General features: G+C 40.7%; 2 non-coding genes across 2 annotated transcripts; both read right to left on the bottom strand.

Moving 5' to 3' along the window:
• Positions 1 to 632: 632 nt before the first annotated feature.
• On the bottom strand, positions 633 to 773 carry LOC123351306. Its single transcript, XR_006573995.1, has one exon. It is a non-coding gene; the product is annotated as a U4 spliceosomal RNA (small nuclear RNA).
• A 2,896-nt stretch (positions 774 to 3,669) lies between these two features.
• On the bottom strand, positions 3,670 to 3,810 carry LOC123351305. The gene has a single exon (XR_006573994.1). It is a non-coding gene; the product is annotated as a U4 spliceosomal RNA (small nuclear RNA).
• Positions 3,811 to 7,871: the final 4,061 nt, after the last annotated feature.

Below are 7,871 nucleotides of genomic sequence, written 5' to 3'. Positions count from 1 at the left end.
TGGAGTATGTGCAGAGAGGCCTGAAGAGTGGAGAGCCCCATGCACCAACCGAGTGCTCAGGGACATTACTATGGAGTTGTAGCTCTGCTCCACTGCTATGAAACACTAATCTCCCTGGCAGAAGATCTGAGGACTCGGAGTAATAGCCTCCACTCCGCAGTGAGTATCTATTAATAATAATAATAATTAATAATTAACACGGCTACCTCTCTGATACTATTAATACTCAGGGTCACCCAGCCTGGAGACATTCATACCCAGAGTTCACTGCCCCTGCCACAATACCCTGTGGGTACTGCACTGGGAAGCTATTCCATAACCCCACTTACTACAGGGCTCCTTATGAGAGGGGCCAAAAACTGAATTATCAAGAAACATTTACTGATTAAATAAACAGAACATTCCCTACACACAGTTATTCAGCAGTACTTACTAGTAACAGGCAATGATTTCCCCCAATAGGAAGGGTAGAAAAAAAAAAGAGAAATAACACCTGTCAATTAAAACAACAAACAGTAGCATCAGCCACAGCTAGATCCACTCAAAACTCACATATACTTCAAAAGCTATGAAGATGTTCATCAATAACAAACACCCACAATTAAAATCTGATTTTACAACCACCATATCAGTCTCACAGGAGACTGTCAAAAATTGCTAGTGTTAACTATATTTCAAATCAACACAGCAGGGTATTGGGAAAAGTTTTCAACTAACAATAATCACACCTCAGATTAACTTCATTGGCTATGATACTGCCACTGCGCAAAGTTAAAGAAAGTACACCAATCTTTCATGCCACTAAAATCTGATCACTCTTCAGATTAAAGGGAGTTTACACTAGAACTCAAAATGCCCTGAAAACTTTCCTCCATCAGGTCAATGTAAATGTACCTCTGTTATAATTAAGCAATAAGATATCTACACAGATTTTGACTTTCCATAATTTTATTACCAATTTAAAGACAAGAAGAGATACTGAAACATTCTGGGGTATTTTATGCTAATTAGCTAATTGTATTGACCCTATAAAATACGAAGGCAAGGAAAAAAGTTGAGACTATTGGAAAAATACCCCAATGTAAATTATTGTATTAACATCATACTGGATCATTTACAATTTGACCTATTTCATACAACTTTCATTATTTCATTAGAAAGAGCACCAGAAAAGGAAAACAAGCTCCTCAGGAACACAGACTAAACCACCACAGCTTTAAGACAAGACCAATGTTTATTCCTGCTCCAATATATCAGAAATACCCCCACAGAAACCCAGTAAGAAATTCAGAAAGCCCAGAGGAAAGGAAAGAAAGAAAGAAAGAACCTAGACTTCCAGAAAACCTTCTTCACCTTATCTGTTTTTCACTCAGGCAAAAAGTCAGCTGCCACAGAGACTACCAAAAATTGCAACAACAGCTATATTTCAAGCTATCAAGGCAGGGCTTTCAGAAAAGTTATGAGTCAATTGAACCTCACAGACTATAACACTGTGTGACATTCCCCCCGGTGTTGTCTGGACCAGTGTTCTGCTAGGCCAGGCCAATCCTTGACTCTGTGAGCCAACCCTACCCTGCTCTGCTATTAGAACCCCCACTCCTGGGCTGTTCACGCACAGCCTCTGGCATGTAAGCTGCTCTTAGCTACTTGCAAGCAAATGACACTAGCCAATATCTCCGGTCCCAGAAACAACACTAGGAACCTCCATCTTGCAGTGTCCAGTTATGCCCACTGGAAGCTGCAAACTTATATAAGTTTGTCAATTTAACAAAGAAATTGATATGTACCATGCTTGTTTTCCCAAGCAGAGTCTCTGACACACTGCAAACCAAATGCACTGCTTCAGGTAGAATAAACAAACAGATTTATTAACTATAAAGGTAGATTTAAGTGATTATAAGTCAAAGCATAACAAGTCAGATTTGGTCAAACTAAATAAAAGCAAAAGTGCATTCTAAGATGATTTTAACACTTTCAGTGTTCTTACAAACTTAGATACTTCTCACCACAGGCTAGCTCTTCAGCCAGGCTCTCCCCTTTGACCAGTGGTTCAGTCACTTGGTGACAGTGGTATCTGTAGATGTAGGTGGGAGAAAGCACATCATAAAATGTCTCTCCCTTTTATTGTGTCCTTTCTTCCCTCCTGGCTTTGCCCTCTCACCTTCAGAGTCAGGTGAGCATCACCTCATTGCAGTCCCAAACTGCCTAAAGGAAGGGGATGATTCCCTCAACAGCTTAACCGATTATTTTATTGCTGCCTAAACCCGTGTCCATTGTTCCTGTGAGTCTGGGCTGGGCTTGTCCCATCAATGCCCTGACGAGGTGTGAACTGCCTCTCTGTTCTTGGCAAGTTTTTGCATGGGCTTGCTTTAAGTCATGAGGATACATTTTCAGCCTCATAACTATGTACATGAAATTATAACCTATACGCTTACTATAACATTACTATAAGAATTACTATAACATCACTGTCACAACCATGCTTAGTGCATCATGAGCCTTCCAAAGACACCCAACATGACAAACTTTGCATTGGATATCATAACATTTTATAAAGATGAACATGGGGGTGTAGGGTGTCCCCCCCCCAGGGTACAGAGCATTACATACTGCCACTGTTTCTTCTCCCACACAGCACTTTTGCTCAACCCTGGTTTGACACTCTAAACCTCGGGGGGGGGCGCCCTGTAAACCCCATATTCATCTTTAATGTATAATTGTGGTATTTCATATAAAGCATGCCACATAAGGTATCATGGGAAAGGCTACAATCTGCAGAACGCCATTGTTGTATCTAAATATATATATCATTAGTACATATGAAGTTATGAGGTCAAGGAGACTAAAATATGTTGTGAGTTGGGGAATCGCCCAGATATTAGATCCCCAGAGACCAGGACAAGGGAGGTAACCAACGCCCGGGTGGGTGTTGAACAACCATTGTCCGGCAAGGGAGTTACAATGAAAGGACTCACTTGCATAAGGCCAGTCCTGGGGAATTGCTCAACCTTGCCTGGTGCCTCAGCAATGCCCACTAGACATACCTGGACTTGTGTTCTCCAAGCACATGCTACGAGGATATAAAATAGGGAACAGAGGCCACATGGGTTGTCCTGTCTCTTCTCCCATCTACGCTAAAGGCAATGAGAACACCAGAGCTGAAGAGACTGGTCCCCAGGCTAACAGGGAGAGTCTGCATATGAAAGACTGTACACAACCTGCAATATTCAGTGGGATGAGAAAAAACTGCTTAGTCCGGATATTGCCTAGTCTAAGAAGGTTAAGAATTTAGACTGTGCTTATCTTCACTGCCCCCGCCACAAAGCACTGGGAAGCCATACCTTAAGTCTTCTCAGTACAGGGCTCTTTAGGAGCCTGGCATACCAGCAAAAGGGGCCAAAAGCTGAATTATCAAGAAATATTTATTGATTAAATAGAACATTCCCTACATGCAGTTATTCAGCACCACTCACTAGTAACAGGCAATGATTTACTCCAATAGAAATGGTAGGAAAAAAAATAAGAGAAGAAAGCCTGTCAGTTAAAACAATGAACAGTAGTATCATTAGCACCTAGATTCTCTCAACTCATACACTTCAAAAGTTCTGAATATGCTCATCAATAACAAACACCCACAATTAAAGTCTGATTTTACAACAACCATATCAGTCTCACAGAAGACTGTCAAAAATTGCTAGTGTTAACTATATTTCAAATCAACACAGCAAGGTATTGGGAAAAGTTTTCAACTAGCAATAATCACACCTCAGGTTAACTTCATTGGTTATGATACTGCCACTGCGCAAAGGTAAAGAAAACCTTCCAATTTTACAAGCCACTAAAATCTGATCATTCTTTCAGTTTAAAGGGAGTTTTCACTAGACCTCAAAATGCCCTGAAAACTTTCCTCCATCAGGTCAATGTAAACCCAGCTCTATTATAATTAAGCAATAAGATATTTACACAGACTTTGACTTTCCCTAATTTTATTACCAGTTTAAACACAAGAAGAGATACTGAAGCATTCTGGGCTATTTTATGCTAATTAGCTAATTGTATTGCCTCTATAAAATGCCGAGGAAAAAAGCTTGGACTACCGTATTAGAAAAAGACCCCAATGTCAATTATTAAGTTAATGTAATTCTGTATCATTTACAGTTTGATCTATCTGATACAATTTTTCACTCTTTCATTTGAAAATATTTTTCTCATTCAGGTTACAGCCAATTTGTTATTGGGAGAAATTTTAATTTAGACTCCAAGGAAGTCTGGGAGAATATCAGTCTTAAATGAAAAATACTTTAAAGTTGCTTCATTAACTGCTTAAAACACACACGTATATCTCGGTTCAGATTCTCAACCGATTAACCAAAAAAATAAATTGTAAACTTTATTAGCAATAGCAAAACACCTGGCTCAACTGGAAGTGATAATTTAGTACATTTTCCCCATATTACTCTTTCCACCCAGCAAACATCAATAACCAGCAAGGGTGCTGGAGCAATTTTTATAGTAGGGGTTCTGAAGGACATTGAACAAAACTGTAAACCCTGTATATAATGGAAACCACCTCAACCACTTCTATTTTCAGCACCTATGACAATCAGGATTAAATTCTCCTTGCCAGGAAAAATTAAAATAATGGGAAGCCATGGCCTCCCTTTTAAAACAAAAATACAAATGATTTCCATTCCCTCTCTCACAAAATATATCATTAACTCCCATCTCCTCCACTCCCACTTCTCAAACCAGGAAACTTAGGCCTGGTCTACACTAGGGGGGGCAGGGCGAGCTAAGTCAGTCTAAGTTACGCAACTTCAGCTATGAAAATAGCATAGCTGAAGTCGACGAACTTAGAACTACTTAGCGAAGTGTCTTCACTACGGCAGGTCGACTGCTACTGCTTCCCCATCGACTCTGCCTACACTTCTCACTCCAGTGGAGTACTGGAGTCCACAGGAGAGCACTTGGCGGTCAATTTACTGCATCTTCACTAGACAAGATAAATCGACCCCGCTGGATCGATCACTCCGGAGGTAAGTGTAGACATGCCCATCGAGTTAACTCCCACTCCTGCCTTCATACAAATAGTGAGATGAGAACAAAGAAAATTGCGCTGAATATCTCCTCGTTCCAATCCCCCCCATCACAGCCTATTTACGGAAACCACCAATTAAAACAGAAAAAAAAGCTTAGTTACCCAGACTAACACCTTCACATATTAATAAACATTCTAATGCAAATCTTCAGACACTTTCTTACAATTCCGTCTTCAGAGTCATGCACTTTAAAAGAAAATACATTGCTTCAGTTCTAAAACTACCACTAAACTGCACCCACTGTCTAAAAAAGACCTTCCAAAATTACTAGTACACACTATATTTCAAATCAATACAGGAAGGGTCTCCAAATAACAATAATCACACCTTCCCCTAACCTCTCAGGCTATAGCACCACTACACAAAAATAACCTTTTAAAGTCTTTCAACTTTACCATCCTCAGAAAGTGGCTAGAGTGAGTTTCTAACATAGCCAGAGTAGGAAGGAAAACCTTGTTTATATTCAGGTAGAATGATGTACTGAAACCTTTATAGAGACTTTTAAATGTTCTAAACTCTATTACCTTTATAACAAAAGATCCTGGGATCTCATGCTAATTGGCTCGAGAAACTGCAAAAGGCCATAAGAAATGCTCTCTAGACCTATTAGCAATAACCAATTGTATCCAACCTCTGTAAATGTGGGAACAATAAATTTGCTGCAATGCAGCTGTTTGATCTTTCTCATACACTTTATTTTTTCATTGCTAATCTTCTATTGGGGAATAGCCCCATTTAGATGCAAACAATATGGTTTGTTATTGTACCAACTTCAACATTTAAAAGTTGTGGAAGCAGAAGAAAACAGTAATTGCTGGCTACACATTTGTTCACATTTGTTTCATATGCACGCACCATCCGCAACAAGTATATCACACAACACCGACATGTAACACAGCGAGTGAGTCCTCTAGGATCTGTGTAAAACTCCATGGGTAGACAATTTCTATATTTCATGTTAAGAAGCTGCATTTTGATATTAATATTACTGTAATGAAAGCATCAATATTACTTATTACTGTTACATAACATATAAATGGACTTTCATTTTTAAAGTTTAGTGACCACTGGGCCAAATTCTATTTTCAAGCCACCCCTTTCAAAAGATTAAATTTTAATAGAATTGGATCGATTAATTAATCTTGATAATGCTAATTGGAAACAATAAATAATTTTATTTATCTGAAACATTTATAACTTTTAATTTGGAAGTGATTTACAGGTTAATTTCCCAGGCATTATACACAAATTTAATGCTCGGGATGAAAAATAGGGGATTGATAATGGGACCCTCTTTATTAAAGGTATTTAGGTGCCCAAAGATACATTTAGGGCTAGATCCACAAAGGGACTTAGGCTTCTGACTTCTACTTTAAGCACCTAAGTAAAAAGATCCTCTGACCCCATGCTCAGCTGCTGCCAAATCCTATAAGCATCTGAAGTCCCAACGTGCCTGTTTCCATTGATAAACCACCCTAAATTATCTACTAATGTGTGTTCACAGAGCCACCTAATCCAGACACCATGAGTAGCACCAAGCCTAAACCCTAAGCCTAAAGGGGTGCATCCCTGACCATCTGAGCTAATAGCCATTGATGGACCTCTCCTCCAGGAATTTAGCTAATTCTTTTTTGAACTCAGTCAACTTTTGGTCTTCGCAACTACAGTTGCCAGGGCTTCTGGTTTAGCCGTGTGGCTTGATTCTCCTCCCATTCCTCTGTCTCGCTCGCACTGGAAAGAAGGGAAGAAACATTTATGAAGGTGATGTTTAAAAAAAGAAAAAGTGAACAGTACAGAGTTTAAGCATAGAAGTTTCTGGTTATCAGGGAATAACGTACAGATTATCAAGGGGTGTGAAGTTTTGTTTAAGATAAAATAGCATAAGGAATCCGAAGAAGTGGGTATTCACCCACGAAAGCTCATGCTGCAAAACGTCTGTTAGTCTATAAGGTGCCACAGGATTCTTTGCTGCTTATAAGGAATACATAATCTGAAATATCCCCAATTGGGAGAAAAGGTTAACAGGTCAAAGTACAGACATTGAGATATGAGGGTATGTTGTTCATATGATGGCTATGTTTAGGTGTGGAGTATAATGAGTGGATACGATGATGAGGATGGATTGACCCTCATTTGGTGAGATTTAACATTCAGTGAGTTTATGGTTCCAGTTCATATGGTCCAACGGACAAAGTCTCTTGGTACCTTTCTAGTAGTCGATGCACAATGCTGCTCTGGCTCATGACTCCTGGTTCTGTCGGTGGCCAGTGATGTGTTCGGTGTAGATGTCCCTGGACCATCGGATGGTGTCTGAGACCATGAGGCACCTCATGAGCCGAGTGTAGCATCGACCAATCCCGCAGGTCCGCAGCACACACTCCTTGCAGGGGTTGATGTCAGGTTGCAGCTCGCTGTCGGTACTGGGGATGGTGCAGTTCATGGCGACCTTCCTCAGGCGTGGTGCGATTGCTTTCACCAGGCAGTTCTGGATGGTGTTGTGGTGCATCTGCCAGGCTCTGGAGTGGGGTTTGCAGCTGCACAGGACGTGGGGCAGGGTCTCGTTGGAGTAGCCGCACTTCCTGCAACGCTTGTCTCGGTTTTCGTGGCAGACGGCTCTGCTGAGCTGGATGCAGTTGAGCTGGGCATGGTCAGCGAAACGGGTGAAGCTGCCCCTGGCGAGGAAGTGGTTGCTGATGCCCACTTGCTGGTCAACTCGAAGGCTTTACCCTGGTCCGGTTTACGCTTCAGGGTTTCCACGTACAGTAAGTGGAT

Source organism: Mauremys mutica, chromosome 16, assembly GCF_020497125.1.
Source record: "Mauremys mutica isolate MM-2020 ecotype Southern chromosome 16, ASM2049712v1, whole genome shotgun sequence".
Lineage (NCBI taxonomy): Eukaryota > Metazoa > Chordata > Testudines > Geoemydidae > Mauremys > Mauremys mutica.
This window is presented reverse-complemented; position numbering and strand designations above follow the sequence as displayed.